This window comes from Polypterus senegalus, chromosome 5 (genome assembly GCF_016835505.1).
Source record: "Polypterus senegalus isolate Bchr_013 chromosome 5, ASM1683550v1, whole genome shotgun sequence".
Lineage (NCBI taxonomy): Eukaryota > Metazoa > Chordata > Cladistia > Polypteriformes > Polypteridae > Polypterus > Polypterus senegalus.
In genome coordinates this window covers 109,997,804-110,025,599 of record NC_053158.1, presented here as the reverse complement: position 1 = coordinate 110,025,599, position 27,796 = coordinate 109,997,804, and the positions used below count along the sequence as shown (strand labels likewise).

Below are 27,796 nucleotides of genomic sequence, written 5' to 3'. Positions count from 1 at the left end.
GAAAATCTGTAGAGTGGAGAGAAAAGACATTAGTCTACTTTGTCAACCCCTGGCCCGGCATTTCACCCTTAGTTAAGCCAATTCACTGCCTACCATGTATCAGCCCAGACCCACTGGGTTGGGCATCCCGAACCAAGAGTTCAAGAACATGGGGAAAGGTCATCAGCATTACCCTGAGTGACCCCCTACGATAAACAACAGTGAAACGATAAAGCTGGATGTCCAGAAGCCACGTTGTGACATGTGGGTTTTACTCCATTTGCAGTGCCATCCGCTGAAGAGCACCATGGTGACCAGGGTGAACACACGCCCCAGAAAGTAATACCTCAGCTGCGTTACTTTCCATTTGATCACAAGGACTTCCCTCTCCCAGTCCACCAGTTCCTGGATCAGGAAAGTGACAGAGTGTTCAGTACCATCTACGCTTTGGCTCAGCATGGCACCCAGGTCTGCATCCGAAGTGTTCAACTGGAGGTTCAAAGGTAGAGAGAAGTATGGTGTTCTCAACACTGGTGCTAGTGTAAGGGCCTGCTTAAAGTCATGAAATGCAGCATCCACTTTGTCAGCCCATACCTGGGCCCGCTTCTTTGTCAGATTTGTCAAGGGTGTTGCCCTCTCTGCTAAACGGAAATACAAACTGGCAATAGTAACTCGCTAAACTCAGGAAGGCATGGCATTGCCGCTTGGTTTTCGTATGGGGCCAGTTAAGTATGTCATCAAGTTTAGAACATTGAGGTCTGATGGTGTCCCTGACAACCAGGTAGCCTAAATATTTGGCCTCTGTCAGCGCTAAAAAGCATTTCTTTGTATTGATCCATAGACCAGCTCCCGCTAGTGTGTTGAGCACTGCCTTGATGCGCCATAGGTGTTCCTCCCACATTGACCACATCGTCCAGGTAGGCACCACTATAGGCATTGTAGGGCTGGAGAACTTTGTCTGTCAGATGCTAGAAGGTTGCAGGGGACCTGTGCAGGCTGAATGGGATGACATGATACTGCCAGTGTCCACTTGGGGTGCCGAACGCAGTCTTTACTTTTGCAGACTCCGTTAAAGGAATTTGCCAGTACCCTTACGTCATGTCAAGCGTGGTCAGGAATTGTGCCTTGCTGTGCCAGTTGATAAGGTTGTCTACTCATGGCATCGATTAGGCATCAAACTATGAGACATTCAACTTAAAGACCAAGACAATAGGACTGGACCAGAGACTGTGGCTTCCTTCGATCACCGCTAGGTCCAGCATATGTCTGATCTCAAGCTCCACTTCTGCCTTGGGGAGAACGATTACGCTGTTTTCAGTCACAATGCCATGCTCAATTGGAATGGTCCGACCAGGTGTTTTGCTTGCCACTTCTGGGATAGACAGAATAGCTGCTTCGAGCTTCCGCTGCTGAGAATGTGTCAAATTGGGGCCGAAGTTAAGTTTGAATCCCTGAGCAAAGAGTGAACGGTGCTGTCCATAGGAAGGGTCTGGTTTCCTGTACTTCCACAGGTTCAGCAAGTATACAAGATATATCTATTCACTTGCCAATGATTAGGTTGCTTAACAAAATAGTCGACAAGCCCCTTCCTCTCCTTAACTTCATAAGGGCCTTGCGAATGTGCCAGTAATTTGGTGAGGGAAGTGGGAATGAGGACCATAACTCAGTCTCCCAGGCAGAACTCCTGAAGAGTTGTGCCGTGGTCGTAACAATGGACCCGTGCTGCTTGAGCCCTTGCCATGTGCTCCTTTAATATCGTACATATTATCTCTGTTCTATCATGTAATTGCACAATATATTCCAAGATATTAGTAGATGGGAAGTCCTTCTCCTCCCAGCCCTCTTTTGGGATGTCCAATAACAAGTGGGGTTGTCCATACAAAAGTTCAAATGGGGAGAAGCCTATGGAGGCCTGGGGAACTTCCCGATAGCCAAATAGCATGAGAGGGAGTAACTGGTCCCAGTTCCTCCCATCCCTGCTGACCACCTTATGAAACATCTTTTTGAGAGTCAGATTGATTCTCTCCAAGCCATCGGTCTGGGGATTATAAACCGAGGTTTTTAGACACTTTATTTTGAGTAATTTGGCTACTTCCTTCAATGTTTCCCAAGTAAAAGGCATCCCCTGGTCCATTAGGACTTACATAGGGATGCCGATTTGCGCAGAGACCTCTACTAATTCCCATGCAATGGTTTTTGAATTGGCTGAGAGCAGAGGAACAGTCTCCGGGAATTGGTTGGCATAATCAATGAGAACCAAAATATATTTGTATCCTCTTGCTGAGAGTTCAAGAGGTCCCACCATGTCTATCCCAGTACGCTCAAAAGGGATGTTAATCAAGGGGAGGGGGACAAAAGGAGCTTGGTCCCACCTGGGAATCTATCACAGTTCATAGTGATGGACCTCCTCATTTATCCTGGACCATTAAAAGCAGAGCTTAATGCGCTGCAAAGTTTTCTTGGTTCCCAGATGGACACCTTGGAGGTAGGTGTGTGCTAGCTCACAGACCTGCTGCTGGAAGGTCTGTGAGACTAGGAGCAGTGACCGCACCCATCCCTCGTGTTGTTGATTACAATGTGCTTTCCCTGTGGCATGGGATGGTGTGTGCACTGGCTGTTTACTAGGACAACTGCATTAATGGCATTCTTTAGGGAATCATTGTTCCATTGTTCTCGTTTAAAGGAGTCCGGCATTTATTTAAACAGAAAAACTGCAAGGTTGCTGGAGGATTGGAGTTGCTCTCTGATGACAGCTCTTCACATCAGACTGGACAGCCACGTCAGCTGTAAGTGCCAGTAGTAAGCACGGCGTGGAGGCAGCCCGGGGCGTGCTCATGCCATCCTTAAGTAGGCCTAACTGTGCAGGCAGAGTAGCAATCATGTGGCCACTTTTAATTTCAGACCAGTCTCGGCCCAGGATCATGGGGTACAGCGGGTTAGGCATAACAGCCATGGTGAGGGTTCGTAATTTATCTGTGAAGCTAACCACACACAAGGCTGTACTGTATTTCCCCGTAGATACAGGTTCCACTGGTGTTTTCTTTAAGCCACTTTAATGGCAGCACAAAGTACTGAGCAATAATGGAAACGGTGTTAATGAGAGCATCACAGGTCACCTGTTAGACGATCTTCTGGGTATCGATATCTCTGGCCTTAGCCAGCACCTGGTTATCCTCCAGATCTCAAACACCTTGGGGTGACTAAACCACTCAGGGTCAAAGCACCATTGCCTTGCCTGCTGGTCCAGGGGTTATGCCAAACCTCTTGAGGACATCAGCCTTGTGCTTATCATAGTCGGCAGTGTCTTCCTCCTTCTTCCTGTGTCTCGTCCTTCAGGAAAGGCACTAGTATGTTACCCCACTCTGTCCATGGCCAGCAATAGTGGGAGACTGTTCTCTTAAAAATTAAGAAGCGTCAATGTCATCACTTAAAGTAAGCGGCACAAGTACCTGGGATGAAGATCGGGTTTGGTTCTGGTGGATAATGAGGTGGGCTTTGCTCCTAGATTCAGATTCTGTCACTTGCACCTTGAGCCTCTAGAGTTCTGATGCTATGTTGGTCAAAATGGTGTTCAGGTCCTGCTCCTGTGACATACTGAAGCAGTAATCCTGTCAACTATGCCACTGTAAAAGAACACAACAGACAAGGGAAAGGTTTTTTTTTAGGTGTGGGGATTGATTTGTTTGCAATCCTATTTTTGTAAAAATTTATTTATTTGTATGGAATGTTGTGTGATTTAAATAAAATCAATAAAATAAAAAGAAGTCAAGGGAAAGGTTTGGGGTTCCACCCTGTATATTATTAAGAATGTCTTCAAAAACTAGAGGAATAAAGAGCAGTCTCAAATGATGGAGTCCAAGATGGGACTAACTGAGGAAAGGCCTTAGTTAAGCCAATTGACTGCCTCTCATGTGCACGTGTGTGATAATTGTCTATCAATTCTGCAACCCAAATTTAAAGAGAGAGGTGCAAGGATAAGGAGCATAAATGACAAAGTAGTCATCTCTTAAGTTCTGCCTGTGCCACACGCTAGTCCAGGTAACACAACAGAAGGCTTAATGCGTGTCTGATATCTTGGTGTAGGGTAGAAGGGTATAGGTTTATGGGACATTGGGGCTCCTTTTGGAACAGATGGGACCTGTTCTGCTGCAACGGGTTGCATCTGAACTGGAGGACAACCAATGTGTTGGGGAGGGATATGAGTAGATTAGCTATGGATTGTTTAAAATAGGGTGTGGGGGACAGAGAATTTAGGACAGGCCAGATTGAGAACTGTACATGAAGGAAAAACAATAGTGTAAAAATAAAAATGCAAAGTAGTATAAATTTTAACGCAACATTTAAATCTAAAAGGAAAATTAGTAACACATTAAAAGTAGCTTTCCTTAATCCTAGAAGTATCAAAAATAAAACCAGTGAGTTGGAATTGTATGTAGCAGAGTATGATTATATTACAGCAATAACAGAAACCTGGCTGAATAACGAAGATGGGGATGACTAACATAGAGGGATACACATTTTTAGGAAGGATCGAGGATTTAGGAAGTACATAACCTTTCAATGGTAAAAGGGACTAAGGAGATAATGAGGTATTTGAAAATAGAGAGAGAAGTAATGTTCTGATTAAATAGGCTGAAATCAAACAGATCGCCAGGACCAAATATTTACCATCAAGTTCTTAAGGAGGTTAGTGAGTACATATATAAATCCTTGACACATATTTGTAGGAAGTCATTGTGTACTGGGGAAATTCAAAAAGGACAGGAAAATGTCAAAATTATCCCATTATATAAAAAGGCAAGTCCAAGAAACCGTAGGCCAGTAAACTTAATGTGCGTCACAGGAAAATGAATAAAAGGAATTATTAAAGATAAAATTGAGCAACACAAGTTTTACTGAAAAGTCATCTTTGTTTCAGATGATAGAGGTCATGTTTTACTAACATGCTGGAATTTTATGAGGAAGCAGCAAAAGCATGTATGGAACATATATTATTTATCATGACTTTCAAAAAGTGTTTAATAACATGCCACATAAGCGGTTAGCAAACTAAAAGAAGTGGGAGTTCAGGGTGTTTTTTGTAGATGGGTGCAAAATCGGCTTAGACACAGAAAGCAGAGAGTTATAGTGCAAGGTACACTATCAGAATTGGCTGGCACAATAAGGCCACTGCTATTTTTAATATACATAAATATATGTTTTGGATAGCAATATATTTAACTTGCTGGTTAAGTTTGCAGATGATACCAAGATAGGTGGATTGGTAGATAATCTGGAATCCATTGGATTATTACAGAGAGATTTGGACAGCATACAGGTGTAGGCAGATTTGTGGCAGATGAAATTTAATGTCAGCAAACATAAAGTATTACATGTAGGAAGTAAAAATGTTAGGATTGAATACACAATGGGAGGTCTGAAAATCGAAAGTACACCTTATGAGAAAGATTTAGGAGTTGTAGTGGACTCGACACAATCAACTTCCAGGCAGTGTTTAGATGCCATTAAGAATGTTAGGTTATATGGTATGATGTATAGAGTACAAGTCCAAGAAGGTTATGTTCAAGCTTTATAATTTGCTGGTGAGGCCTCATCTGGAGTACTGTGTATAGTTTTGGTCTCCAGGCTACAAAAAGGGCATAGCAGTGCAAGAAAAGTCCAGAGTAGAGCAACTACAGAAGGCTAATTCCAGGGCTACAGGGGATGAGTTATAAGGATAGATTAAAAGAGCTGAGCCTTTTCAGTTTAAGCAGAAGATTAATAGGAGACATGGACACAGAGACCCAAGGAATTTAGGGAGTTTCAAAACCAGAGATGATGTTTTTTTTTTAGAAGAATTAAGTGGATAGGACTGGTGAGCGTGTTGGGCTTAATGGCCTGTTCTCATCTAGATTGTTCTAATGTTCTAAAAGGTATATGCCAACTGAAATTTGCTGGAATAAAGACTAACTTTACATGCAAACCTGTAACTAAAGTAACCTGAAGAAATCTGAATTTATGCTAGTACTAAATGTAATTTACATGTAGTCACATCATAATTAATTCTCTACTCATTCTATTTTATATTTTCCTGGTATACTGGTTCTATTAATGATTTCAGGCTCATCTTGGTTTGTCTGATCATGTTGTACACTAAAGCATAATGAGCAATACTGCTTAAATGAGCTGAAGTTAAATTGATTTGAGCTTTGTTAGGAACATAGAGTAGAGTGATGCCTATATTAAACCAACACGAACACTAATTCAAATCCCTCAACCACTTTCCTCTGTCAAACTGTAAGTCAATCACATAACTAAACTGCATGTGTTCTTTTTATTATAAGATTTTATACTATATCGATGTAAAGCAGCACTTCAGATATACTGTATACTACACTTCACTTTTAGAATGGGGAATCCTTATTAAAAGTGTTTAAGGTAATCATTGATTGTTTATGGATCTGAGAAAAATTTTTCAAGTAGTGTAGGGATCAAAAGTCTTCTTCAAATTACCAGTTATAAATTCCAATAATCCCAATCTAAAGTTCTTCAGTTTTCTAGGCCAATCTCTTCTTAGCAGTCCGACATCTTTCGGGCTAACCACATGACTAATTTTAGCAGTGTGTTGTAAACTGTCAGTAATATTTGGTAAGAATTGCTGTTCAAACGTGAAAGTAAATGGTGGCTACTTTGACACTCTCATTTGGATAAGACACAAGTAATAATTTATTATTTGGTAATATAAGTATAACAATCTCAGCATATTAAGTTCTGCATAAAAGTTTGTATAAACATCAAACAAGTAAAGTGCATAAGGTTAGAAATTAGTTTTCTGAATACCACCAAATTGAAATGTCATTTCTAATCTTACCCTTTTTCACAATCTGCATTCATTACCATTTGTTTCCTTCAGTGCTCAAATGTATTCACATCATCCTTTAATAAGCTTGGAAAAGTGCTCTAAGGTGACTAATTTTGACAAGTGAAAATCCTGTAAGGTCTGCAAGAAGTAAACATGTCATTAAATCCATATTGCTTGGCCTTTGAACTTGTCTCACAGGCATTTGCCAAAGAACATAATTTGCTGCCTTTGATGAAAATGTTTGATAGATGTATTGTAACCACTGAAAATTAAAAAGTAAGGTGAGCCTTAAAATTTGACCTTACTTTAGTTGACCTATAAAATAATGATGTTTTCTTGATGCTTTAAAGACCTTTCTCCATCCATTTTTGCCTTGTACCCAATGCAGTCCATTACTGTGAGAATAATGTTTATAAATGGATGCATGAATAGATACAGTATATAACAGCTTTGACAATTGTTGTGGACTTAGCACCTTCTTCAGTTTTCAGCATGAGATCTTCTCTGGGTATTATGGTTGCAATCCCCGCACACCTTTTGCAGAGACCTGCATGTTAGTAATATGTTGGTGATGCCTGAGTTCTCTGTGCATGAGAGTGTGTTTGGTTGTTTTATGGCAGGGGGCCCTGAAATTGACTGTTGCTCTGGCTGGGACTGTCTTTCCTGCCTTGATATCTTCACTGCAATCATAGACCCTGGCCCCTACAGCCTAGAATTGATTTATGTGGGTTTGATCATTTTTTTTCCAAAGATACTGTAGAAATAGAAGGACAAGAAAACAATAACACTGAATAGAAAGAAGTGCTGATGCATTAAATTGAAATTAAAAAATACTGTAAATGCATAAAACTCAAAAGTGTGAGTGTGTGCATGAGTATCTGCAAGTACATTTTCCAAGTCTCATCCTGCCAGAAAGTTCCAGTGATCTTTATATTCCAGTTCATGATTGCAGAGTCTTTGAGCTTTCCTTAGTACACCCCTTTTTTCACTCAATCACACACCCACACAAATTCTATTAAGAATCTATAATCAAAGAAAAACAGTATGTCTTCGGGATGTGACACGAGGGAAACTCCACATAAACAACGACTAGGCTTGGATTTGTACCCAGGTTCCTAATCATTGTACCACTCATAATAAAACATTTACAAAATAAATTATTCATTTACAGCATATCTTTCAAAATATATGGCTATTCCAGTTTTCCTTTTCCAGTCACTGACATGTTACCCCATTATTATTGATCTCTATCTAATATAAAGTGTATAGTATATACACAGTTATATATTATCTATAAAAGCATCCACAGAACAAACTTGTTTTCATGGCACATCCTACAAATGCTTAATCAGAATGAGATCTGGGGAATTTGGAGGCCAAGTCAACACCTTGAACTCATTGTCATGTTCCTCAAACCATTCCAGAGCACATTTTACAGTGTCACAGAGGACCTTATCCTGCTGAAAGAGGCAATTGCTATCAGAGAATACCATTACCAAGAAGGGGTGTATGTGGTTTCCAACAATCAGTTAAGTAGGTGGTACATGTCATAGTAATATGAATATGAATGCCAGGACCCAAGGTTTCCCAGCAGAACATTACCCAGAAAATCACACAACCTCCAGCTTGCTTTGGACCACTTTAGTAGGTATATATAAACATACACACACATACACATATATTGTAATCCCTTTTGCCTCCGATTCTCCTTCTCTGGCAGTAGCAACTGTGCAAATACAGCTAGATAGCTGGTAACACTGTCAGCTGCACACTGACACTCTGTTAAATAGTAAACCAGTGGCAAAGTAACACAGCTGTCCTTCGAAAAACTCCCTCTTAGAAAGTATTTCTATTTGAAAACAAGCACACTCTTATCTTGCCCTCAGTGGGATCAGCTGCAGGCTTGCCACCAGTGTGCTTGTCGCATGATATTTAGAACATTTAAAACTGAGCTCTGAGTTGCCCAATTGCTCATTCACTCTCCTGTCCTCTGTCCTCCAGGCTGCGGCTTGCCCCATCCAATGTTTCCAAGCCGCTGAACCTGGTTGATGAAGAAGGCTTTATGTTCCTTTAATCTGATGAAGGGAGCTAAAGCAGTACGATTGCCTGTGTCACTGCTAGTAACCTATGTGCTTATATGCTTAAGAAAAACTCCTGTTTTGAATAAAGCCTTTGAAAACTGTTCCTGCCTACTCACCAATAAAGTTATTTTTCCTTGAAGACCTGGGGCCTCATGTATAAATGGTGTGTACGCACAGAAATGTTGAGTAAGAACTTTTCCACGTTCAAATCGCAATGTATAAAACCTACACTTGGCGTAAAGCGACGCACTTTTCCACGGTACCTCATACCTTGTCGTACGCAAGTTCTCCGCTCGGTTTTGCAGACTGGTGGCACCCAGCGTCAAAGCAGTGGTACTGTTCCTGTGTGGTTACACCTTATTTTCCTGACGCGGCTTTATAAATGCACTGAAACTAACCGCAAATTGTTTATTATTGTAACGCATCTGATTGTAATTAACTTGTAACAATATAATGGTCCAGCCATAGTATTCCAAATACCATAACTGCTTTAGCGTTGTTACTCTCACTTCTCCTTCTCCTTCTTCTTCTTCTTTCAGCTTTTTCCATATTACTCTCACTGCACTACTCGGAGTATTTATATCACTGTATCTGAGTGTGAATCACAGCAGCAGCTGATCGAAAAGAGAATTATCGGTATACAGCTTCAAGGACACGCTGTCTCAGCCACTGCAAAATGTTTTAAAGCCTTTCCTGTATGGACCTTGCGGTTCAGAAACAGTTTCATCCCAAAAACTTTACACTCAATCAATTGCACCTTGTAGAACTGTTTGTACTTATAAGTACAATCACCCCACTGTAAACTTGTACTATAGTTATAATATCGCACAACCTGAGCCACTTTATAAAGCGCGTATTTACATATGATGACGATATCATTTTTAAGGTGAAATGCAGCAAAATATGTTTATTAAATTATACAGATAAAACTTTAACTTCATTTAAATAATCTATATTCTTCACTAGGAGTGTCGTGAAGGATAGAATAATTAAACATGTACTACGAAGATATTTCAATGTTCCTTAAACGTTTTGAAGAATCGGCGCTAAGCTTACAGATGGCATAACTTCTATTACAGAGCTGATTGTGTGGCAATCGGTTACTTGGGGAAAGAAAAGCAAGGACTGCAGTGGCGACTACGCCAATATATATTGAATATAAAACAGAAAGAGAAAATAACAACACAGCTAAAAACGCAGCTACAAATTTCGGCAAAAGTTAAATGCATGTGTCATGAGCACGAGGCGGCTAAGCAGTGTCTGCAACGGACATGGCCATACACCGTGCATAAGCTACCTTACTGACATTGGCGGGTGAAAGAGCCACCGATTCTTTCTCTGCCCAGGGCCGCCACAAGCCTAGAGCCGCCCCTGAGTACTGCTGCAAAAAATTATTTCATCGAAGTGAAACACATTTTTAATGACTTGCTTTAACTCCTATCATCATAAAAATGATATCACGTATACATCTCAGTATTTTAGTTATTCAGAGAGCTGTAATATCACGAATGTAATGGATTCTGTGTCCAGTTGGAGGAAGAGAGCCAGTTTAAGAAGCAAGTAGTGATTCACACACATAGAGCACATAGAAGATCAAATACAAAACAAAGCATTTAACGTGCTACTTTAATTACGATGTGATTTGAGAAACTGGTTAATTAAACGATTTTAAGATGAAGTTTATGATGTTCTACTTTAATGACAAAATAAACTACGTGATTAAAGTGGAAATGTCGAGAATGAAGTTGACATTTCGTGCTTTTTCCCCACTGTGTGCCTTTTTTTCTCTGTACCCTAATAAGCTTTCATATGACACTCAGACAGTGGGCTACAACTCGCCTTTTCACTGCCACTTTGATATGCGACTTCTTTTTTATTTCCGGCACTGTGCGATTTTGTGAACGTGAGCTTTCAAGTTTCTCCAACACGCTATGTCACTCGATCAACTTCCTTTTGTTAATTATACCACGGTTTATTTGAACAAATAGTATGGTTTTCCTTTGCCTCCACTTGGTATTCGCTGAAATTCTTATATTTTCCCCCGTGCTTTTCCCATTGTCTTTTCACAGAAGGCTGAGCTTAAGTGCGATTTATATTGATTTGCATATTCAAAGAAGCTTAATTCTGGGAGGAGTTGGGGCGTTACATAAAGCACGTGCACGAGTGTTACTTTTCACGCTGATCGGGATTTATGTAGCGGAAGAACGTGGAAGTTGGAGTACGCACAGATTCCTGCATCTGGATTTTTCTGTGCGTAAGCACATTTCGGCTTTTGTGCTTACGACATGTTATAGTGCAACTTCTACGCACGCCGTTATACATGAGGCCCCTGGTCTCCTCTTCATGTCTCTCAAGCAACTCTGCAACCCAAGCTTGAAAAATGGTACCAAAAGTGGGGTGTTGCACAGATGTATCCTCAAAAGCCTCAGTACGTTCAGCCTCAACATGTTCCCCTTCCAACTGACGCAGAGGATGCGCCTGCAAGAGTTCCAGCCCCTACCAGTTCTAGAGATATGCTTGTGAAGATGGTTCCTTTGGACAACCCAAAGTGTTTTCTGTTTTGCTTTGAATGCACCGCCACATTGATGCGCTGGGACAGGTGAGTTTGTGCTGCATCGTGGCCACTTTTTTTACATGCTCTGCAGGTTATGCAAAACTTCCTTCTTGAGAGACTTGATGACAATGATTTCCTGAAGCAGCAGGTTCTTCTTCGTGCTGCTATGAGCTCCCTAGCTAAGAAGCGTAAGTTCTGGCAGATTGATCTTAATCACCCTATCTGGGGTTAGGTGCAGGACATGCTGAATCTTATCCAAAGCTGGTTCCATGGAGACTCCTTCGAGTGCATTATATGTTGGACTCCTCACCCTGGCCTTTCTTAGTTATAAAGAGAAATGCCCTGATCCTGCAGGTCTTGGCCATCTGCAAAGCACCTCTTTCTTTAGTAGAAAATAGAGGGGCTTGTAGCTGACAGTCGGTTGTGAAGCTAGCTTGGAAATTAAACTTGATTTTTTCAGTGTGGATGGGAAAGACAATCACTCACCCAGTTTTCTGGGACAGCTGGCAGGTTCTTGGCAACAGGCACTTGCTCCTTCAGCCTCCTCGGATGGTGCTGCTGCTTCAGGCTGTTGGGAAGCACCTTAGAGTTTGCATTTAAACAAGCATATATCACGGATGATTGCTAGTATAAGGAGCTGGAGGTGCCCCTAGTTTCAAAACTCTGCACTTTTTAGTTAAGAATGGTTTCCTATATCGTGTAATTTCCAATCAGTTAGGGAGTGTTCTGATCAAGCAGTTGGTGGTCCTGGTTGACCATAGAGTGTTGAAAATTGCTCACAAACATGTCTTGGGCAGTCATCTTAGTACGGAGAAAACAAGAATGCATCTTGAAAAGGTTATATTGGCTGAATATATGTAGAGATATGGAGCAGTTCTGTAAGTCTTGCTCTGACTGTCAGGGTGTATCTGCTCACAGACTCTCCAGGGCTCCCCATTCACTGATGCCTATTTTGCACTTCCCTTTCAAGAGAGTTGGTCTGGATATTTTTGGTTCACTTCCCTAGCATAAGAGTGGTTGTCATATACATGCATTAGTTGATTATGCAATGCAGTATCCCAAAGTTGCAGCTTTAAGAAAAGGTAATTCACAGCCCACTGCAAAAGCTCTGTCTGAGGATTTTACTCGTATTGGCATTCCATGTGAAATGTTAACTGACCAGTGTATGCCCTTAACTTCTAGAATAATGAAATGGCTGCATGAGAGGCTTGTGATTAAAAAATTGAGCACCACTATTTACCATCTTCTGAAGAATGGCCTGACTGAACAATTTAACAGATGATTAGACATGTGGCTACTGATAACCTGACATTGTAGGACACTGTGTTGCCCTTTCTCCTGTTTGCTATTTGTGAATCACTTCAAGCTTTTACCAGCGTAAGTACATTTGACTTAATATTTGGCATGTGTTCATGAGGTGTCTTGGATATTATTTGAGAAGAATGGACAGGTGTTCAGACTGACACTCAGAGTTTGCAATTTGTTGATCGACTTGTTTCACTGCAGGAGCAGCTTTCTAAATTGTCCTCTATCACTATGGAGCATCAACAACACAAACAGGAGGAGAAGAAAGGTAATTATGATAGGAAAAGCAAACTCCACAAATTCAAAAAATTTGATCATGTACTTGTGTTAATCCGATCTAATCCACACAAGTTTCTGGCAAAATGACAGAGGCATGACCCTAATGAGGTGTTAGCCACTATTCTGGTAGTTTCTCAAACTGAGGTTAATATTGGTAATGATTTGATAGACACTGAGAAGCCTGAGTTTCTGACTCTGATCATGAGGAACATTGGTGTTTTTCATCCAGGCCTGGTCTAACTAAACTTGCTAAACACAAAATTGTAACTGAGCCTGGCTTTAACATGTAAATGCACCAATATCGTATACCGGAGGCAAGGAAGAATGTAATGTGTGATGAGGTGAAACAGATATTCCAATTGGGCATCATTTGCAAGAGTAAAAATGAATGGCGGAGCCTGATTGTTTCACTGTCCAAGCTGTATGGCTCCATTCAGTTTTATATAGCTTTTAAATGGTTGAACTAAAATTCCAAATATGATGCCTTTCTGATGGCACATATTGAGGAATTATTGGAGAAACTTGGTCAAGCTTGTATATCTCTCTTCAGTAGATCTAACAAAAGGGGTACTGGCAGGTACCTCTTGAGGAATCCAGTTGTAAGAAGACCAAGTTTGCCACACTGGATGGATTGTTCGAATTTACTAGGCTGCCATTTGGACTTCATGGCACGCCTCTAAATATCCAGCATATGATGGATCAGATTTTGTGGCTCCATTCCAAATATTCTGGAGCGTATCTTGATGATGTGGTCATTTTCAGTAATGATTGATGGACACATCTGGAATGCCTACAAGCAGTGGTTGACATCTTAAGATAGGCTGGGTCGACAGCTAACCCTAAGAAGTGTAAATTGGATAGGTTTGAAACACATTATTTGTTAAATAGAGCGGCCCCTCTAACTGACCTGATGAAGGGCCAAATGAACTGTAGTATTGTCTGGTTCGTTGATTGAGAAAAGGTCCTTTTATGACTTAATGTCTGTTTTGCCATCATTCCGGGTTCTGAGAAATCCAGATTTTTCTAAGGAATTCATTCTGCATACTGATGTAAATGTGTCTGGTTTAGGTGCAGTCCTCTTTTAAGTTTTCAGTGGTGAAGAACATCCCACCATGTATTTGAGTAAGACGTTGCTTCCCAGGGAGCATAATTACTCAACCATTGAGAAAGAGATTAAATAGACTGTGGAAGCACTCTGTTATTACTTATGGGGTTGGAAATTTACCTTTGTGACTGATCATGCACCACTCCAGTGGCTTTACAGATAGAAGGTACAAACTCCTGATTCACTAGATGGTTCATTATCTTATAGCCATTTAATTTTATTGTCCATCATTGTCCTGGTTCTGCACACGTCAGTGCAGATGTCTTGTTTTATCTGGGCAAGCCTGGATTGGAATGTCACTTAGTTCACAAAGATGTGAACAAAATTGAGGGTTAGAGGAGGTGTGACCACGGAACACAAATGAAATGTATGCATTCCAAATGACGATATCTTATTTACCCTATACAACTCCAGGCACCACACGCGCATATAAGGAGCCTTGACTTGAGCTGGGAGAACTTTTTGCCCGAGATGATCTCCGGCGGTGGGGGAATGGGATAGCTTGCTGCTTGTGCTGATAGACACATTTACAAAATAAAAGATGATGATGGAGATTTGCAAATGGATTTAAGGTGGGTTGGGATTATGAGTTTTTTCGTTGGCTTCAGGAATTCTAGTGTTAAATGGGTGGTCATGACAGGCAAGGTTTTTTTTTCATAGAACTATTTTATTCACACCGTTTTAATTAGTCATATGACAGAGGTTAAATTTAAGTTCCATGACAAAGCCTTTCCTGTTGAAATTGTTTCCACGCCCCCCCAGAAGAAAACTACCTCAGTAAATACAAGACACCACGTATGGCATGAAAGTAGATTAGTAAATTTATTTTAATAATTTGTCTTTAAAATGTCTTTGTGCAGAGTTCTTGGGTGTAAAGTAATGCATTATCTTCTTATATAATATGGTACCGTGGCTGTCCGTTTTTCTGTCCAGGATTTTAAATCACATGTAGCTCGCAAACAATTTGACCTATTGACGTGAAATTTGGTACACATATACTACGTGATGTCTTCTGTCCACTTTCAGGGTGATGATTGACCTCCAACATCAAAGATCAACCCAGGAAGGTCAAGGTCAAATTTAAATAACCTGTAGCCTGAAATCTGGCACACATATACTACTCTGAAGCTCTGCACTATAGCTTTATTTTAAAAACAAAGGGTTTTGGAATTATTACTATTTTTATTTTATTATAGAATCAACTCTTGGCAGCGGTCAAGTCAAGTGTATGCAGTGCGCCGTTACAGGTTAATTATAATTATTGGTAGTATTGTTTTTTAATAAATCTTATTTTCCCTGTTTCTTTGTTGAAGAGCTCCCGTTGAAGAATTTATTGTCAAAATGACTGTAACAACTAAAAAAGTGGAATTTTAACAAAGTCTACTGTTCGCCATCAATCACAGAGCATCCTGATAAAACGACTTTAATACACCTTCAACCTTAAAATGCAGACTTCATCACATCTGTGCGTGACGAAACAGCGGGCAGGCAACTGCTCGTACATGTTTACTAACAGACAGGCCAGCATTTTGCATGGAGTAAGGTTTAATCAAAATTGAAACAGCATGCAAAGATGTGCAAACACAAGGTGATTGGGACAATCATACCTTATTGTGCTGCACCAAATCAGAACGACAACTGAATTCCACAGAGCACAGATATATTCATAACAGGGGACCTATGTGATGGGTAGATGAATTTCAAATGTTCTGCATGGCTAACTTTTGTTCTGATCACCGGTTGCATAATATTCATCCGTTTATTTATTATTCCGGCACAAGCATAACCAGCCTGTCGCTGAAATTCACAGCCGTCCCCTCAGCAGCACCATGTACTTAGAAATATTTTCCTGTGCACGTCTCCAAGTCTGACGTCATTTTTGCTGGGACCTCCTCGCACCCAGTGCGGAGTATAAACTAGCCTTTATACTGTTCAGATATATGCAAGGCGGAGCCTGTACTGACACATTGTTAACAGCACATACGCTTAACGATATAATTAGTTTAAGGTTTCGATGATTTCATTCACAACTGAAGAACTAAGTAGAAATGATAACCGCCAAAGCTTACTTTTAGTTGCATTTTAGTTGTAGTCTGAAGCCACGGCAGAACCACAAACTGGGCCACTTGGAGGTTGCTTCTGGGCTGCATGTGGCCTGTAGGCCGCCATTTGAATTGCCCTGATATATATATATGTATATATATATATATATATATATATATATATATATATATATACACACTGTGTGCACAATTATTAGGCAAGTTGTATTTTGAGGATTAATTTTAATATGGAACAAACACAGTGCTATCAGTCAATCCAAAATGTTAATAAACCTGAAACCTGAATGTTTCACAACGGAAATGTGAGTGTGAACATCATCAGGGGAATACATATGTGCACAATTATTAGGCAACTATTAGTGTGCAGATTTATTATGCAACTAAAGGAAAATGAAAATTTTCCCATCTCACTTGTTTATTTTCATCTGTTATAGTGAGAATAATAAACAAACACCTCAAAATTTACAAATAAACATCTCTGACATTTCAAAAAATAATCAATCAATGACCAATATAGCCACCCTTCTTTCCAATAACAGTCATAAGCCTTTCCATTAATGGAGTCTGTCAGTTTCTTGATCTGTTGACGATCAGCTTTTTGTGGAGCAGTGACTACAGCCTCCCAGACACTCTTCAGAGAGGTGTATTGTTTTTCTCCCCCGTAAATCTAGCGTTTAAGAAGTGCCCACAAGTTCTCGATAGGGTTTAGGTCAGATGAGGAAGGGGGGCCATGTCATTATTCCTTCATCTTTAAGGCCTTTACTGGCTGGCCACGTAGTGGAGAACTTCGATGCAAGTGATGGAGCATTGGCCTGCATAAAATCATGGTCTTTTTCCTGTATCACTGTTTGAAGAAAGTGTCTTTGAAAAACTGGCAGTAGGTTTGGGAGTTGATTTTGAGTTCATCTTCAGTGCAAAACGGTCCAACTAGCTCATCTTTAAAAATACCAGCTCATACCAGTACCCCACCTCCACGTTGGAGTGGAGCTCTGTGCCCATTACTGATCCACAGGTCCATCCATCTGGTCCATCAAGAGTCACTCTCATCTCATCGGTCCATAAAACCTTTGAAAAAAATCTGTCTTCAGATATTTCTTGGCCCAGTTTTGACGTTTCAACTTATGTTTCTTGTTCAGTGGTGGTTGGGTTTCAGCCCTCCTTACCTTGGCCATGTCTTTGAGCACTGAACACCTTGTACTTCTGGGCACTCCAGGTAGGTTGCAGCTCTGGAATATGAAAGTACTGGAGGATAATGGGTTCCTGGTAGCTTCACGTTTGATTCTTGTCAAATCTTTGGCAGCTAATTTATCTTTTGTTCTCAACACGTTTCTTGCGACCCTGTTGACTATTTGCAACAAAATGTTTGATGGTTCTGTGATCACACACCAATATCTTAGCAATTCCAAAAGTGCTGCATCCCTCTGAAAGACTTTTTACAATTTTTGACTTTTCAGAGTCAGTTAAATCTGTTTTTGGCCCATTTTGCCTGAGGAAAACTAGCTGCCTAATAATTCTGCACACCTTGATATAGGGTGTTGATCTCCTTAGGCTACACCCTCCCTCATTACACAAATACACATCACCTGACGTGCTTAAATCCAATAAGCATTCAAGTTAATACAGCTTGGAGTTGGAATATATGCATTAAAAATGATGATATGGTCAAAATACTCCCTTGCCTAATAATTGTGCACACAGTGTATATATATATATATATATATATATATATATATATATATATATATATATATATATATATCTTTCATCTATTCTACATGCCTACATACCTGTGTTTTCAGTTTTTAGACAAGTATTTTACATGATCGCATCTGACCTTAAACACCCTTTTACCAGCCAAAGGTGAACAGAAAATGGCTCTGTTCCAGATAAACAATGTTTCTGGCGATTTGTTGTCAAATCATAATGCACAGTCCTATGCAAAATGGGTGTGTATGACTTAAAGGAAATTTTATCAAGAAGTACTGCATGATTTGTTGTTGTAATGTCTTCATGTGAAATAGACCAATTCCAGCATCTTCTAAGACTGGGTTGTTTGAGCTGCTTTGAAAGTCAAAATAAAATAAAAACATTACTCATTCTTCAGAATAAATTGAGGGTTTTGCCTCAAATGGCACATCTTCTAGTTTCAGTTTATGTCTTGGACCCAGTTCTAGCAGGTTTGCTCTTATTGACATTAAAACTAAATTTAAGTGTGTTCAAAAAATTAGATTGATGAATGGAATGAAGTTTAAGTCATTGATTCTTTTTTTTCTCCACTGCTAGTTATACACTGTCATTACTAATAGTACAACTTCTTAACACAGTCCGTAAAGTAGTGTGATGGTGTACCACCTTGATTTGGAACAAAGTGTGCCTAAATCCAACTCTTTATCTAAAGTAATGATTTATTCTCAAAAAAGAGAACAGAAAAAGTATCAAGCTAACAAATTGAAAACAAACCCTATCTCAACACTCACCCCCATTTCTATCTACAGTATTTGAGCCCTTTTCTATGCCAAACTTTCTGCTACTCTTTTCGTTCAATAGTCATGCAACTACAATGTCTTTGCTCTGACTTGCAACTGTGAGGATCTAGATTTTTTTTATATCTGTTACTATGAAATTCATTTTTTATCTTTGTTTATTTTACTTTTGCTTATGGATATGCATATGTAGATGACATCAACAGCATTTCTCTATTGTGGTCATCATTGCTATGACACTGTGCTGTTGGAAGGTGTATACAAACCGCATACTAGCTTAGCAAACCCTGTCTCACATTGCATTCAGCACTTTAGTAATTTTAATCCTGTAACTGAGCAGGAAGTCTTAACTTTAATTTCTAAAATGAAACCCACTACTTGTTCCATAGATCCAGCGCCAACAAAACGAGTAAAAAGTGCAATGGATGTTCTTGCTGTGCCCATTCTAAACATTATCAATAGTTCATTATTGCATGACGCAGTACCTGATGCACTAAAAGTGTCAGCCATTAAACCATTACTTAAAAAGTCAGACCTAGACCCACACATACTTAATAATTATAGACCTATTTCAAATTTACCCTTTCTCTCTAAAATACTAGGAAAAGTAGTCGCCAATCAGTTTCAGTCACACCTTACACATTACAATTTATTTGAGAAATTCCAGTCTGGTTTACGCACTGGTCATAGCACAGAAACTGCACTAAGGCAGGTTGTAAATGACATTCTGATATCCTCTAATGAAAGAAACTCCACTGTACTGTTAGACTTATATGCAGCATTTGACACCATTGACCATTCTATTTTACTGCACAGGATAGAAAATGATGCTGTCCTTACAAGCACTGTGCTCGCTTGGTTTAGTTCTTATTTATCAAATTGATTCCAATATGTACAGAAATGTGCTGACAGTACTCCATCATTCTACACAGAAGTGAGATATGGTGTCTCACAGGGCTCAATACTTGGACCTTTACTGTTTTCACTTTACATGCTTCTACTTGGTTCGATCATTAGGAAACAATGTTAATTTTCACTTGTATGCAGATGACACCCAGTTATACCTTTCATTTAGATCAAATGAAGTTTCTCCGATGTTGTCTTTAATTAGTTGTGTTAGTGAATTAAAGGAGTAGATGGATGAGAACTACCCATCTTTAAACACTGATAAAACAGAGATGTTAATTGTTGGAGGGAATGACGCTGATCACGACAATATTTTGTCATCATTTAGCTCAGTTGGAATCACTATTAACTTTACTGAATCAACCCGCAATGTAGGAGTTATCTTTGACTCTAGCATGTCATTTAAAGCGCACATTTCAAATTTGTCCAAATCATGTTTCTTCCATCTTAAAAATGTTGGGAAATTAAGGTGTTTTCTAAATAAGTGGGATTCTGAGAAGTTAATTCTTGCATTTATTTCTAATAGGATTGACTACTGCAATGCTGTGTTCACTGGATGTTCAGACTGTTCTTTATACAGCCACCAGTTAATCCAAAATGCTGCTGCAAGAATTATTACAAGAACAAGAAAATACAAACACATCACTCCAGTTCTTAAATCCTTACACTGGCTCCCGGTTAAGTTTAGGGCAGATTTCAAAATCCTCCTTTTAACATATAAAACATTAAACGGCCAAGGTCCGGCTTACTTGTCTGAACTTATCATGACTTACAAACCAGAGCGCACATTAAGATCTCAAGATGCCAGTCTGCTTATGATTCCAAGAATTAATAAAATAACAGTGGGAGGTCAAGCTTTTAGTTACAGGGCCCCTAAACTGTAGAATGGTCTACCTGCTACTGTAAGAGAGGCTCCTTCAGTCTCAGCTTTTAAATCCCGGCTGAAGACTCACTACTTCAGTTTAGCATATCCTGACTAGAGCTGCTGATTAACTGTACAAACTGCATCTCTGTTGTTAGTCATTAGCACTAAAACATAAGTAACATGATAGTTATAATTTGTTACTAACTCTCACCTGTTCTGTTTCTCTTCTCGGTATTCAAATTGTTTTGCCTGCCTAAGGTCAAGTCATCCCTGATGGAGTATCACAGGAATTGTGGGGTATATGGGTCCTTTCATCAGATTGGCTGGCCCAGCACTGACTCAACTGTGGAATGGCCAAATGGGGGAGGTAGTTTGATGGCTGAGGTCTTCAGAACTCTAAACAAATCCAAATCATATTATGGGATATCATCTACTGTTAAATTCTGCTCCATACTTGTAATTTTTTTTATTTTGTATACTGTGGTATACAAGGAGTGGTTCTGTGTATTGTATTGTATTGACCCACTTCTTTTTGACACCCACTGCACACCCAACCTACCTGGAAAGGGGTCTCTTTTTGAACTGCCTTTCCCAAGATTTCTTCTATTTTTTCCCTATAAGGTTTTTTTTGGGAGTTTTTCTTTGTCTTCTTAGAGAGTCAAGGCTGGGGGGCTTTCAAGAAGTAGGGCCTGTTAAAACCCATTGCAGCACTACTTGTGTGATTTTGGTCTATACAAAAATAAATTGTATTGTATTGTATCTATTCATGTTTTATGTCTTGGTGGCCATCTTATGAGCAAGCTTAAATTAGACCTTCTTCTCCACTTTACAATAAAGCAAACACTTTTTTCACTAATAATTAATTCAACAGCATTTAGTATTGAGAACAATTGTGTGTATTTTGAACATGGGAAAGTTTAGTGGTTACAAGTTTACATGATGTCAAAAAACATTATTTGTGTCTGTCACCAGTTTTGTCTTATTACAGATCTATCCAAAACCTAGTAATTTCTAACACTCTGTAGACCCTTCCATCAACATGGTTACATTAAATGGAAAGATCTAAATGGAGAGGACAATATCCTGACTCAAACTATATGAATGCTAGGTAGTGACGTGCCTTTAAAATTCATCCTGGAGCTACTCCTTGGGCAAACTCCAGACCCATTTCAGATCAAGGTTATTATAGTTTTGCCTTTTTATGTTAGTTTTTATTTCTATATTTTTTCTGACCTTACTTGGAAATTCAGTTTAGTTTTAGTTTTCCTTCATCATGTATTTTTAGTTTTAGTTTAGTTTTTATTTCACAAAGACATTTCTATTTTATTTTTATATATATTAGTTTCAGTTTTAGTTTTAGTAATTATGGCATGGAGCGCCTACGGAGTTAGATTTGTGTCACAATCAGACAAAACTGTACACTTAACAGATTTGGATATGAGTTTAATGTTAGTGGAAGCTTACTATACTGCCTGGTTTATTATCTGGTTTTATTTTTGTCTGATAAAAACAAGCATAATCAAAACTAGACACTGAATATGAACAATTTTAGACAGTTTTATCATTTTTAAAATATTTTCTCATGAAAATCACACGGGCTTAGGAAGAACAGGGCTCTTAGACTTGAATCAGTGTGCAGACCCCACCTAGCTGTATTGAGGGAAACAAAGAACAACAAGCATGCAGTGTCAAGGTTAGGTGTGGTGAGTCTTGAATAGCCCACCATAAGAACAATAAACTCATAATGAGCAGGGCAAGAGCAGGTAATAAGAGTACAGACAGGCACAAAACAACAGAGTCTGATATTAGGAACAATATATACATTATCTAAACCTGTTTATCCAGAGGGATTTCAGAAAACCTGGAGCCTACCGTGGCAGGTTTGGATGCAAGGCAGGAAAAGTCCCTGGTATGCAATATATATGATAAGGCTGATGTTAAAAACAAAAAGAATATGATATTTCAACTATCTATTTTGGGAGAGAGAAAAACATTGAAAAAAGGGAGACAAATATTTTAAAATATTCTGCTAATGGATTACTTTCACAATATTAGGGGTTTTGAGTTGTGAATATGAACTAAAAAGATAAATTAATAAATATGGAATAAATACAAAACCCACTAGTAGTTTTTCATTACTTGTCAGACTCTCTACCTTTGTTTGTATCGCTTCGTTGTTAAACAATGTTTTTAAAGCAAAAGTGATTGGTCAGTAACAATATGCTGATCTTGTATGATGACCTAGTCAGTCTCTCGATCGCCGTTTTATTTTTAAAATCCGGGAGTGCTCTCCCCTCGACTTTCTTGTATACTCAGATATGGGGATGGATATTTGAGGAGTAAACTGCAAGACAATGATTATATTTCAATATTATGTACATTACCATCAACAACAAATCAAATTAATAATATATTGAACAATTATTAAAAAAGTAAAGTTGAATAAATCGGACTCTGCAGCTGTATAAATAAAAAAATTGAGTATGTGTTCAGATAAAGTATCACTTCTGGGTGATGGATTTGGCCCAAAAGTTAATACAGATCTACAATTGTGGTGTAACAACCACATGCGAATTTCATCCATCTATCTACGTTTTGAGTTAACGTGTTTACACACGCACAGAGACGCACACACACGCAATTCCAAAAAACAGTATTGTTGGACACTGGTTAGTCTATAACGTCAAGATTCATCAAAATATCGAGGTCGAATTTTTTCATGATTACTATACTTTCTGTATACTTTATATATGAGAAAGTAAAAACGATTTCTCCTGTGCTAAGTGGCAAGTGAATTGCTGTCAACAAATAGCAGACACCTGAGAAATAAACTGAAACGTTACTCACTTGTGATTTTTCTATGGTAAACGCTTTTATTGACCAGCACATTCTGATTTCAGCCATTTGAATTACATCTTGATACACAAAAAGCACAAAGAAAGGCGGCACGCAAATCGCTTTCTATTTCACATGCTTTATGCACCCGCACTCAGTTTGCTCTGTCACCACAAATGCTGTGTGAACTGCCGCCCTCCTTCACCAGCTGCCGTTCACTGGATGAATATATGCGGGCGGCTCGTGGTGGATGACTTTCTGTTTTAGAGTTAAAACTTACAAGGGTTAAAGACTAACGGCAAGAATATTCATTCAAAAACGAAAACTACAAATATTTTAGTAAATTATTATTTTATTTCAGTTAGTTTTTCCAGCTACTTTAATAGTTTCGTTTAGTTTTAGTTTTTCATTTCGGTTTTGTTAATTATTTTATTTCAGTTTATGAAAATGTTTTTTTAATAATAGTTTCAGTTTTGATTTTAGTTTTCGTTAACTATAATAACCTTGTTTCAGATGTCAGGTGTATCTTCTGAAAGTTCCTGGGTCATCTTCTTAGAGTTACATCTGGTGGTGCCATGTTTGTTTGCATCTCTGTATCCCAAATACAGTTGAAAGGCTGGCTGCTGCTGGTGTCACCAACAAAGCCTGCTATCCAGAACAAAGCACACCTGTGCCATGTGAGAATCATATATGGCTTTCTAACTGTTTGAGGAAATTCTCCTAGCCATCTGCCTGTTCTTCATGATCACCTCTCTCACTTACATTATTGCCTATGAAGTAACTGCTTAAAGAGCTCTCTTTAAGCCTATAGGGAACACCATATCCTGATAGCAGCTTATCCACACTGGCACTTGGAGGGGATCTTTACTTACCAGATTAGGTTAGTCTTTTGCAGTATTGACTTTGCTGAACCAGTTTCACTTTGAGTCTTTGCCCTGCACCTATCCTGGCAACTTATCACAAGTGGGATAAGCTACTTTTTAATGTGCCAGCTAAGTAAGTACTATTAATATATAATACAAGTCTTTCTCTATCCAGTAAATCTTTTATTTAATCGTGCGTGTTCTTCAGATACCCTCCTTAGCAGCTGACTTTTTGGGGTTTCCCTGCATGAATCACATCCAGTACTAAATAAAACATTACACAACTTTCTGAAGTACTCTCGTACTTTAATTTACAAGGCGTGTTTTATACTTGTGTTGTACAATAAGGTCAGCCCACTTCTAATTCATGTGACACTGATTTCCTGAAGTTTTTATCCTGGCATTTTAGAGGATATAAAAAACAGAGAATCAAAATATTTGCTGTTGTGAATCTTGCTTTCAGTTCCTATCTGGGCTGTTGCCTTTATTGAATGAAATGATGAGAGCACAAATAACACACATTTAGAAAAATACAAAACACAGTGCAAAATGTATCCACCCATCCATTTTCAGGACCTGAAAATGTACATATAATACAATTCAGGATCATGGAAGGCCATAGCCCACGGGTGGGCAGATTCAGTCCTGGGGGGCCGCAGTAGCTGCAGGTTTTTGTTTCCAACCCAGTTGCTTAATTAAAAACCAATCCTTGTCAATTATTTAATTTCATGGCTTGTTAGTGCTTTACCTCTGCCATGTCAAGTCATTCTTAGATTTTTTTCCTTTCTAAGGATATCATCCAAATGATTTGAAGTCTAAAACAGACAAGTTATTCTCAGTGCTTCACTTTTTTCTTTTCACTTTCCTTCCAAGTATTTAATTAAACCCAGTTGTGCATGATAAATATGCACAGGTGTAAATCGAAACATGCTAAATGGAGAAATGCTGGTTTCTTTTGTCATTTGCATCTTATTGCTAATAAGCAGCCATTAAGAATCGAGAATACAGCTGTTTAAGACTAAAACAAGCAATAAGGGTTCAAAATCTTAACGAGCGAGACAACTAAAGTGAGGCAGAAGTATTACTTGAGCAATAAGTGCTTTTTATTAAGCAACTGGGTTGAAACAAAAACCTGCAGCCACTGCGGCCCTCAAGGACTGAATCTGCCCACTCCTGAATAGCCTATCCCAGCAATTGGGGTGACAATCCATCACAGGACCAATTTAGATTCTTCTGTGGAAGTAAAGCCTTAGCAACTGAAGGAAAATCCTCACATATGTAGATTCAAAACAAAAACCACCAACATTCTGATTTAATCCTAGGATGCTTGATCTGCAAAGAAACGTCAATAAACGGTGTTCAGGTGTACACTATTAATGTAGTTGTACTGTATGATTCAGTATATTGTTACAATCGTTTACTTATCCCAGTAATTTCCTAAAGGTTATGTAGCACATCCATTAATTTCTAAATTGTATTTCCCAGTGCAAGAATACAAAGAGCTAGTGCCAAGGCAGAAGTCTACCCAAGATGGGGTGTCGGTTCATCACAGCCATTATTCACTTAAGCTATGCTAAATTTCGGGGCACCATTTAGCCCAGCCAATGTTTTTGGAGAATGGGAGGAAATGCAACACTCAAACTTCAAATAGGCAGATGTTAAGTGCTACATTTAAGTTTTTCTTTTTCTTTAATCAGTAGCTGTCTTTTTTATTCATTTTTCTTCTAACATATAAAGACATGTAGGTGAGGTTAATTGGTGGCTAGTGTGATTTAATGTACCTCATGCTAAACTGTCTAGGGCTTGTTCCTGCCTTGTGTCCAGTACCATCAATACTGTATAGTCTCTGATCCTCTGAACTACAATAGGTTTGATGATGCATGGATTGGTTACTAATTGGAAAAGCTGGATGATGGATGTTTATTTATGTGTAGAGCATCCACCCATCTTTTCTCAATTTATCTTCCATTTTAAAACCTGCTTTAACTAATTCAGGTTCATTGTAGGCAAAAGCCTGCCATAGAAAAGTCAAGCCTAAACGAGAAATCAACCATGAAATGGCTAGCAGTTCATTGCACTCTCATAGCATACAACAGATCCATACAGAGTCACCATATGATCTGATACTCATGGCTTTAGAATTTAAGAGAAAAACTCAAAGTACCTTGGACAAAAAACAATGCCAAACCTTTCATCAACCCTTTTATTTCTTTTTGTATTATGGATATCTGTAATTTGTGCTAGTTTTAGGACATGCTCAGTGGTGTCAAAATCATCTTTTTCTTTTGAAGGAGATCTTTTACAAGATTCTTTTATCAAAGAGCGGGCAGTTTGAAGTTGTGTCCTAAATAAAAAAAATGTGGTCTCATCATGTTTAGAAATGTAAAGTACACTCTTGCTCAGAACGAATTAGAAAAAAAATCTGATTTGTCCCAAATGGAAACAGCAACAACTCATTCAAATACAGCCACGAATTACAAAAAAGATGGAAAAAAGATAGGGTTGATACAATGTGTACATTTTGTTCACTAATAATAATAATGATAACAACAGTTCTTTTCCTTTATATAGCGCTTTTCTTATTTACTCAAAGTGCTCTCCACGCAGGGAGGACCCGGGACATAAACCCACGATCGAGATTCATTCATACAAATATTACATGCCTCAATCAAGTTATTAATCAGTTTCCACGTACAGTGTATTTATTATGTCTCATGTTTGACCAGAAAGCATCTTGGATTGTGTACAATAAGATCAAATTGACAGAAACTCATTTTAAACAAAACTAATAGTGTACTTCGTGCAATCCCAATGGATGCTATATTGAACAGTGTAAACTGAGTTTCCACCCCTCCAACAAATTCTTTTTTTCCTATTCTGTCTTATTAATTACAATTAATTAATTAAGGATGAAATCAATAGGGCTTCTCCTACATTTATGTTTCATATTAATCTCAACACTCACCCCTACCACTTTGGAGAGCTATGTGCTCAGAGAACCTTACATGAAGTACTGATATATACTAAGATGCCAAAAAGATAGCAGAGGCCCACCTGCTTTATTTTGAAACCACATTAATAAATGTTTGCCTAATTCTGAAAAGCTTTGGAGTATTTGTTTTAAAGAAATATGACTTTTTTTCTTCATATTTAATGTAAAATAAATAATTTTCCCAATGAGTTTTAGAGGATAGATTAGGATGCTACCACATAAATAAAATGTGAACGATGTAGGGTAAGATAGCAAAAAAAAAATTTTGTGATGGAATGTTGTCACATAAGTTGTCACTCTAAATAATACTTGTAAGAGGATTTGTAGTAAGTTTGCATCCAAAACTGTGTGACAAATAAGATTTTCCCCCAATATGATCTGAGGGCTGGGAAATCTATCTCCTTAAGAAAATATTTTTGGTAAATATCGGCGAAATCAAAGTCATCTGTTCTGTAAAACAACTTCAGTTACTTAAGCTGTGTGGAGGATACAAACGAAAGCCTGAGTGATACTATGTATGAACAAATTCCTTTCGAATTGTATGAATAAAAGCATCTTTTGTGTGAAAAACATTAACTATGAAAATGTTATTGTAAACTAATGTAAAAGTTGTTTTTTTTGTCCACCTTAGAGTTTTATTTTGTG

At 38.7% G+C, this 27,796-nt stretch overlaps 1 protein-coding gene across 1 annotated transcript in view; it reads left to right on the top strand.

Moving 5' to 3' along the window:
* The window catches only part of smarcd3a (SWI/SNF related, matrix associated, actin dependent regulator of chromatin, subfamily d, member 3a), a 496,564-nt gene that overhangs the window by 222,067 nt on the left and 246,701 nt on the right, over window positions 1-27,796 (top strand). The window lies entirely within an intron of this gene.